Consider the following 9,701-nt stretch of genomic DNA (forward strand, 5'->3'; position numbering starts at 1 on the left):
ATGCGCAGAAGTGGCGAATCACAACCCGTGCATGCGTAGACACACCGCTGTGGGTTGCGCTCTTTTCATGTTGCGAACGGGCCTATGGAATGGATCCCGTTCACAACCAGAGGTACCAATGTATTTTAAAAAAACATGTTTGCCTACTATGCAATTAAAATAACATATTGTACAGTGGTACCTCGGGATAAGTACTTAATTCGTTCCAGAGGTCTGTACTTAACCTGAAACTGTTCTTAACCTGAAGCACCACTTTAGCTAATGGGGCCTCCTGCTGTTGCTGCGCCACCAGAGCACGATTTCTGTTCTCATCCTAAAGCAAAGTTCTTAACCTGAAGCAATATTTTTGGGTTAGCGGAGTCTGTAACCTGAAGCGTATGTAACCTGAAGCGTATGTAACCCGAGGTACCACTGTACTGCCCTCAGAGTTTTCCGAGCTTTGAACTTTGGAAGGTGGGAATAATAAAGCCCCCAAGACTTATCCAGAAAACTACACGCAGCCAACCCATCATCTGCAAAATGGCAGGAACCCTGCTGGTTACCACAGCTGGGTACATAGTTCTTCAGAGGGCTGCTTATGAGTGCCACTTGGTCAAAGTGGGCAGGGGGAATGAAAACCTGGCATTGCTGCCCTGGTCACTCAAATTGTATCCTTGTGCATATAGCGGTTGCATTGCGGCCTGCATGCCAGAGAGTGCATGCCTTTCTTTGCGCTCCCCTCCCCCCCTCCAGCATCACTTGCCCTACAACTAGCAATTAATCATGACTTGCATTCACTGGCCTTGTCTCCGATCAGCTGCCTGACAGACAATTATTAACTGGGAAACACACATCAGGAAATGTGCTATTGTGGCAAGACAGGCGAGCAATATCATCATTTTTTTATGAGTGAATAAAGCATACACAGGTTAAGGTAACACTGATTGCCTATTAATCTCTGGGTAAGAAAGTATAATGATCAGTTTCACATCCTATCCCCCTCCGCTGCCCCCTTTTAGCCTCTGTCTTCTTGCGAAGTAGCCATTTGCTCTTCCACCAGAAGGGTGATAATTCTCCTCTTCTCCCGAAGATCTACTCTATATCACACTTCTCCCTCCCTTTCTTGTCTCTTTAAAATGGTCTGTCAGACAATAATAAACACATTTTCACATTGGTTGTCTCGGGGAAGCAACAGGTATCTTAGAATCGCTGCGCTTTTCTGCTTCTTCATAGAGCTGTGTCTTTTTGCAACGAGAGTCGTATAAACTTAAAAAGCTCAGCTAATACCAAAGGATGGATGGATTGGTGTCTTTCTGGGCTTTAATCACTTTTACATGTGTTCGCTCTTAAGTCAGTCTCATCACTTTTCAACAGCAGCCTGTATTTTTTTATTTAGAAAAGTATTGCACAAAAATATGCATTTAATTATACATAGTTTAAGTACACATTTTAAAGGTCTCTCTCTAAACACCCACTCACACATATTTTCTCTCAAAATGTACATCCACCTCATCATGACAACCTTGTTTTCATACATTTTATGACCTAAGAATTGCATCACAGCATTCAGGGAAGGTGAGATCCTATAAATATAGATACAGTGGTACCTCAGGTTAAGTACTTAATTTGTTCTGGAGGTCCGTTCTTAACCTGAAACTGTTCTTAACGTGAAGCACCACATTAGTTAATGGGGCTTCCCGCTGCCGCCGCACCGCCGGAGCACAATTTCTGTTCTCATCCTGAAGCAAAGTTCTTAACCCAAGGTAATATTTCTGGGTTAGCGGAGTCTTTAACCTGAAGCGTATGTAACCCAAGGTACCACTGTATAGACTGTTTAATGCAAGGCCAGTTTGCTTCAGGTCAGTTTTTATTAGAATTTGCAGTATTGAATTTCGAAGTTACACTGAGTTTGTCCACTCAGTCTGAGACTGCATCTCTAAAGGCCTGGCAAAAGAAGTAAGCATGGTATTAAACTAAGCTTTACTCAGAGTAGATGTGTTGAAATTAATGGACCTAGCTTAGTCATGATAATTAACTGGCCAACTCTGAATAAAACTTAGTTGAATACCACCCTAAGTTTTTAGCTGGCACTGAAAAGTGACCATTGTTGGCCCCAACCAATTTCAAGGTACATAAGGCATATGTGCATTACAATGTTGTCCAAGTTAGTGGCAGACATGGCTTCATCAAGTTTTTGGCACCAGCTGCAGGACTGGATTTGGAGGAGAGAGCTTAACATTTTTAAGCAGTTTGGAAATAAGGTGAATCAATTGATCCACTCAAGAATTGACCATTGGGCTTGGTGAGGCCAGTGGCTTTAAGTAGCACCTCTGAAGCTGAAAACCAGTATTTGTCTTGTTCCAGCCACCACCCACTTGTGACAAGAGGAAGCTGTGAAAATTCGTATAGCAACTTCTAAGTGGTATCATCAGAGCCAGTATGAGAGGCTCAGTGTTAACTAGATCACATGCCACGTGAAGTTGCCTGTACCTCTCCCATTTCCTCTTTGTGTCTGAGTGTGAGAGCATCAGTGCTTCAACCCTGAAATCATCTCTCCATTAAATAATCACTACACCAGTACTTGCCTTAATAATTCAATTATTCAATCCATTAGATAAATAATTCACAGGCTTTTGACAGTTTATTTTCTTCATTCCCCATGCTGTAGCAATAGATTATTGTCTTGCAGAAATCGCCTGCTGTCCTGATCCATAGCCATCTCCTTCGCTGAGATGTGGCAGCGGCAGCCCAGACTGTGTGGTGGAAAGCAAGATTGCCTGAGCCAACCTCCTAAGGTCAGGACCCTGGACAGCAACAAATGTGACTGAGTTGATTTGCAGGAGTACAAAGTTCAGGACCACAGGCACCAATCCTACAGCACAGTGGGACAAGTTAGGCACACAGGAAACTGCCTTAAGCTGAGTTGGATTTCTGGCAGCTTCATAGGGTTCCAGACAGGAGACATTTCCCAAACCTACCAGGAGTGGAACTATGCCTGCCATACCTGCTGCCACATGATGTGCTGCCACACATCACCTCCACCTACCCCGAATGTCTTCCCATTAAGTGCAGAATAGCGGGAATCTCTGCTACACAGGTGTATGTTTCTGTGAAATTAGGGACCTCAATCATGCAAGGGTTTCCTATCACACTTCAGCAGAACCTTCTGTCAGGGCTAGAGTCAGGTGCAAGTCAGCAATAAAGGAAGCAGATCTCCATTGTCAGTGAAGTTAGCAAACATACTACTTGGCCTAGTGGTCTCAGCAACACTACTCAGTAGGACTCTTGCCCCTATGGAGCAGTTGCCAGGACTGAAGGCCCTTGTCTTCCACTCCTTTCTAAGGCTCCTCCTCTCCCGGATGTCTCCCAAGCAGTCTCAAACTATGTCTGCACACCTCTGGCCTCTGTTATGTTCTTCTCATTACTCTGTGAGTTCTTGGAGACCAAGGGGGAGGGGAGCTTGTCACCGCAGGAGAGGGAGACTCCCTGGATTCTTCAGCAGTCTCTTGACTGCCCCCTCCTCGTCTGCTTCAGCTCCCTATCACAGGCTCTTCCTGCTCACTAAACCCTGCTGCTCCTTTGGCATTCTGCACCTCCTCCCAATCTTCTCCCTCTGACCTCTCCTTGGTGTCTCACCACCAGTCCCCTGGCCCTGAGCTTTCCTCCTCTGGGGTTTCGCTTGGGGGTTCCTTGGCTGGTGCCTCGTAGCATTCCTCTTTGTACAGCCAGTCCCTGACACCTACAGCAATGACTACAGCAGCAGCACGTTCATGGGCTTTCTCTTTGCTGACACCCATGTAAAGATTGAGGTTGAATCCTGACAAGGCAAAAGTACTGTTTTGGGGGGATAGGAGGTAGGCAGGTGTGGAGGAATCCCTGGTCCTGAATGGGGCAACTGTGCCCCTGAAGGACCAGGTGCACAGCCTGGGAGTCATTTTGGACTCCCAGCTGTCCATGGAGTCACAGGTTAATTTTGTGTCCAGGATGGCTGTCTACCAGCTCCATCTGGTATGCAGGCTATGACCCTACCTGCCCAGGGACTGTCTCGCAAGAGTGGTTCATGGGCTAGTCACACTTCTCTGAAGTCTCTCAGCCCCTCTCACCTCACAGAGTGTTTGTTGTGGGGGAGGAAGGGAAAAGAGAATGTTAGCCGCTTTGAGACTCCTTCGGGTAGTGGTAAAGCGGGATATCAAATCCAAACTCCTCCTCCTCATGCTCTAGATATCTCCCGCTTGGACTACTGCAATGCACTCTACGTGGGGCTACCTTTGAAGGTGACCTGGAAACTACAACTAATCCAGAATGTGGCAGCCAGACTAGTGACTGGGAGTGGCTGCTGAGACCATATAACACCGGTCCTGAAAGACCTCCATTGGATCCAGTACGTTTCCAAGCACAATTCAAAGTGTTGGTGCTGCCTTTAAAGCCCTAAGTGGCCTCGGCCCAGTATACCTGAAGGAACGTCTCCACCCCCATCGTTCTGCCCAGACACTGAGGTCCAGTTCTGAGGGCTTTCTGGTGGTTCCGTCACTGCTAGAAGTGAGGTTACAGGGAACCAGACAGAGAACTTTCTCGGTAGTGGCACCCTTCCTGTGGAATGCCCTCCCATCAGATGTCAAGGAAATAAACAACTATCTGACTTTTAGAAGACATCTGAAGGCAGCTTTGTTTAGGGAAGTTTTTAATGTTTGATGTTTTATCATGTTTTTAATATGCTATTGGGAGCCGCCCAGAGTGGCTAGGGTGGCCCGGCCAGATGGGCGGGGTATAAGTAATAAATTATTATTATTATTATTATTATTATTATTATTATTATTATTATTATTAACGCTGACTGGTAGAGGCTATTCAGGATTCCATACTTTTCACAGCTAGTTGCCTTGTACTGAGTCGGACCCTTTATCTGTTTAGTTTGGTGTTGTCTGAAATTCAGAAGAAATTCTGATGAAAGAATAATGGGAGACGAAAATAATGGACTATGCAGAATTGGACAAAATGACAGGAAGGATTCGAAACCTGCGGGACCAGAGATTTACAGAAGATTGGAAGAAATATATGAACTATTTGAAGAGCAATTGTAACCAACAAATTACCCTAGTAGGACTACAATAAGTTTTGTAAGGAGGAATATATGAAGTGATACAAAGCAGATAAAGAACAGAGATATTGGTTATGAGTTTTAAATGTAACAGGGAAAATAAGAAATGTATACTCAGAGATTAGATTGGAAAATTTTCAGACGGGACTGATGGAAGTAAAAAAAAATTGAATAAGATGTAAAAATATGTTTAATTACTGTTGAAAATGTGAAAATGGTATGTTAAAAAACTAATAAAAAATTATATATATATATATAGTTTGGTGTTGTCTACCCTGATGACAGTGGTTCTCCAGAGGTTTAGACAGGGCCCTTTCCCAATGCTGAGAATTGAACCTCCCCCCCCCCCACAGTGCAAAGCATGTACCATTGAGCTATGGTGCCATTGAGCTATGGTCCTGTGTGCATTGCTTATGCCCCCGATCCACACAGTCTCATGATTGGCTACCTGGGCGCATTCATGTGCCAGTGCCTATCCGGGAGTGTCACTCTATCTATTTGTGAAATGTTGGAGGCTATCCAGAAGTATATCATCTTGTCTTCTCATGTGATGTGCCACATTTCTGGCACTGTCCACTGCTTCTTCTGTTTTGCTTTCCCGTTAGCTAGCTATTGTTTGCTTTCTTCCGTTGTGGCGCCCACTGTAATCTGCTGTGCTCTTTTCTCCAGGGACTTGATCTGCGTTGCTTGTTCATCTGCTTGGCATACACATATTGCCACTTCTGAGCTTTGAAACTTCTCCTTCATAACAGTTCCGAATTATTACCCCAGGAAAGTCTGGTCCTTGATGAGGGATTTCTTTAACATACTTTAACTGCAGGGCTGGCTTGTAACATGTTAGTAATAAACATTATTATTATTTCCCGGTTTCTTTTTCCTGGAGTTGTAATCTAGAATGCTTGTCTTTTGTTCCAGGATAAAAAAGACACAAAGGTAATTGTGGGCCTCAGATCCTGGCAGCTTTGTTTTTTCTCTTCTTCAAAGTCCTCAGGGTTAAAAGAAGAAGAAGAAGAAAAACCTCTTGTGCACAGTTTGTGTTTCTGTATCTTCCAGGAAAAATAAATAAATCTTAAGGCAGTCCTCTAAATGATTCACCCTCTGCCTTTTATAAACTGCTCACATTCCAAAACTTTAATAAGAAATAGGGGAAATTTATAATTTACCTTGGAGAACGCTGAAAGAGTTGAAATCATTAGCAGGATTGCAATAACACTTGTAATGTAATGAGAACTATGGATACAATGAAGATATAAACATTTGGACTACTATAAAGGATGCGGCTGAAAGGGTTTAACAATGGGACCCATGGAGAGGGAGGTGGGAAGTCCAGAGATTCGTGGGAATCTTGTACTGTTGGAATGGGTTGTGGTATGATTGTGAATTTTAATATGTAAAACCAAATAAAGAAATTAGAGGGGGAGGGAGATAACTTTCACGATCTTTCTCAAAATTTCCTGAGCTTCCGCGTACTACCAGACCCTCTGCCACAACATGTTATCTCAGTGAGTTTGATTGGTAGCGAGGAATCATTATTTATAGAGAAATATAAAGGGGGCAATCCTATGGTAAGATCTGCTAGGAATTACAGCTTAGGATGCAGTGGATCTCAGGCTTAGCCAACTGATTCTTGGCTCAGCCAATGCTAAGTCCCCAACCCCAGATCAACCAAAGATATTTCAACCACCTGAGTTGCAAGTGACTGAACGGAGGTCAGCGTAAGTTCCAAAAAAGGGGCATGAAGTCGGGGGGGGGGGAGAACAGAGAAGGGGGGGGGGCTTAGGCTGGATCCTAAGCATGTTCAGCACAGCTGTTGATCAGGGTTTGGAGCTGGTGTAACTTTACACTAGATTAATTTAATTTGGCTTGCTTTATACCAGCTTTTTGTGCAGAGGATTGCTCCCTTAAATCATGCTGCCATATATTTTTAAGCAATATATCCTGGCAAATGGCCTCTCCCGAAGTGTCTATTTGTACAGGCTGATGACTATTTTTCTCTAGCACAGTAATACATTTAGGGCCAGCTTCCAACCAACTGAAAGGTCTCCTCTTTAAGACCTTAGCAATATGAATATAGATAATTTAAAAGATAGGTCAGGGCCCATCGCATAAAACGCCACCATGAAATTTGCATATGATCTGTTGCACCATATAATAGAATATGATTATGTATAAAAAGAACACATAATGTTTTGCCCAAGAATGGGATATATATACAGTATAGTGTAACATATTAAAGTAGGAGAAGAGGAGGGAATATACTAGAGGGGGAAGCAACAATATTTTCCCCAAAAGTACCTGGAGAAAACCATTTTGCAAGTCAGAAGGACACACTTCTGAGTATAGTGGTAACTGAACATAACACAAGGCAGATCACTTGGCAATTTTACGGTGTAGACAATCACCCAACATGGAACTAGTGGTAAGGTTATGGTATGTCCCACGGAGGACCTTACGGTCTTCAAATAAAAGCACCATGGAGGTCCCGGGCCACAGGGAGGTTAGGCTGGCCTCGACCAGAGCCAGGGCTTTTTCGGCTGTGGCCCCGATCTGGTGGAACGCTCTCCCACAAGAGACTAGGGCCCTGCGGGACTTGACATCTTTCTGCAGGGCCTGTAAGACGGAGCTGTTCCACCAGGCAAAGGCCAAGGCACAGTCTGACCCCCTCTCTCCTTCTGTAATCCTCATAGAACTCTAGCCCAATGGTTGCCATTAATTTGATTCTGAATTGATTTTAGAATGTATTTTAATTAATTGACTGTGTGATTTTATGTATGCTGTGCTATTTTTACTTGTTGTTACATGCTCTGAGACTGGCTTTCGCTGGGGAGGGATACAAAAATAAATAAATAAATAAATAAATTTATTATTGGGAGTTTTTTCTTGGTGCAGGTGGGGGAAGCAAAGAACTTTGAGTAGGGCAAATGGGTCGCTGCCCCACCAATCTCTTGTCTGTCTCCTCCCTCCTCCCCACCTTACTTCTGACAAATCCAGGGGGTGGCACTGCCTGTCACCTCCCTCCTTTTTAGTGTCAGTGTGTTCCTTGTAGAACGGAGCAGAGAGAAAGGATGGGAACAAAACTAGACTTTGTTGTCTCTGCCTGCCATTATTCTCCCACCCTACAAGTTCCAATGGGCACCAGCCATCCCTGCGAACATCACTCCTAATCTTAAACACTTGGCTAGTATTAGGGACCCTCCCTCAAGCAGGTACTTTCCATAGACTTTTAAATGGGGTTTATGGGTGCTGTGGTATTATGCCCACTGGAATCTGGTCTGGAAGAACAACCAGAGAAAGACCAGAGCAGGACCAGAGAAGGACCAGAACTTATGGCCTCCTAATGGCAATGCGATGTATCAGAGTACAGCAGGGTAGCTTAGGGACTGCTGGGCAAGTCATGTGCAGCAGACAAAGCCCTTTCCTCCAATACCTTGTTGCTGCTTGCCTCCTGCTCCCTCATGGCTCTCGTGCTTACTGGTCAGTGTAGCAGGAGTCATGGGAGCAAAGCAATGCATGTGCACACCAGAGAGATGCTGGAGTGCTTAAGCTGGTCTAGTTTCCTTTCTGCCTCCTCACTTGATCAGGGAGCTTCCCCAAAAGTACTGTCTGTGATGCAGAGGGAGAAGGCAGCTGGGCAAGTCAGAACAAGTAAGAAAAATAAAAAATTGTGGACACCTGGATGCTGACGACCCCCACTCTCCAAAGCATCTGCGGCTTGAGGTACCTGCCTCACTTTGCCTTATGGTAGTGTGAGAATATACAACACAAGGACATCATTATGCCGTGTTAGCACAGGACTCCTCTGAGTGTGTTTGGAGAGTTCTGCATAGTGCATAGCACAGGGGTGGTTCCCCCGGGGGCAAAATTGTTAGGAGCGCAAAATTTCAACACCCAGTACTGCCTCTAAACAGCCGCACTTCCTTCAATGGGCTCCATTGAAAACACTTTGTCCATGCGAAGGAGGAAATGCCCTCTCCAGACAATGAAATGACTCTTTCCCCCCTTATCCCTGCAGCTGTGATCTCCTGGGTGATGTGGATGCTGTTATGCAGTTGAATGTGCATGTGTACTCCATCTGTTTCTCTCCCTCTGCGTGGCCCTGGGAAGTGGCAACCCATGTTATGTCACTGGTTCTGCTACACCACTAGAGTCTTCCAAACCTGTGATAGAATCCCCTAGATTTTTTTTTCAGCCTGTTCAGCCTCAGTTCAGTCCTAAGCAGAACCACAAATTCACCACTAAAAAGCCAGTTGTTTTCTATCTCTAGTTACCTGAAACAAGGGAGTCAAAGTGACCCCAGTCTTTCTTTCGCTTCGGGGAGTGTAGCTCAGTAGAAAAAAAAGTGACAAAGTTTATCTTGAGAATTAGAAAAACTTCTAGGAGAGGAGAACAAAGTGCTTCTTTTCTAAGCTGACTCACTCTGTCTGGTGAGACCCTGCGGTTAAAAAATTAGCTCTCGTTTTGGTCCTCAGGCTTCAGTTGATATTAAAAGTTATTCTATGCTAAATCATGAAAGGTTTGCCCTTCGAGCACCTTATAATGAACTCAGAGCTTCTAATGTCTGACTGGGAAACTAATTGACAAACTGGTATCATCACATGAAGCCAGCTCCTCTGGATACTGCTTT

General features: G+C 44.5%; 1 long non-coding RNA gene across 1 annotated transcript; it reads right to left on the minus strand.

Annotated features, from left to right (window-relative positions):
* Window positions 1–2,565: 2,565 nt before the first annotated feature.
* On the minus strand, window positions 2,566–5,208 carry LOC309348157. Its single transcript, XR_014159246.1, has 2 exons — window positions 4,842–5,208; window positions 2,566–2,851 (listed from the first exon to the last, which is right to left on the minus strand). It is a non-coding gene; the product is annotated as an uncharacterized lncRNA (long non-coding RNA).
* Between the last annotated feature and the right edge of the window lie 4,493 nt (window positions 5,209–9,701).

Source organism: Podarcis erhardii, assembly GCF_964252035.2.
Source record: "Podarcis erhardii genome assembly, chromosome: 8".
NCBI classification, from domain to species: domain Eukaryota; kingdom Metazoa; phylum Chordata; class Lepidosauria; order Squamata; family Lacertidae; genus Podarcis; species Podarcis erhardii.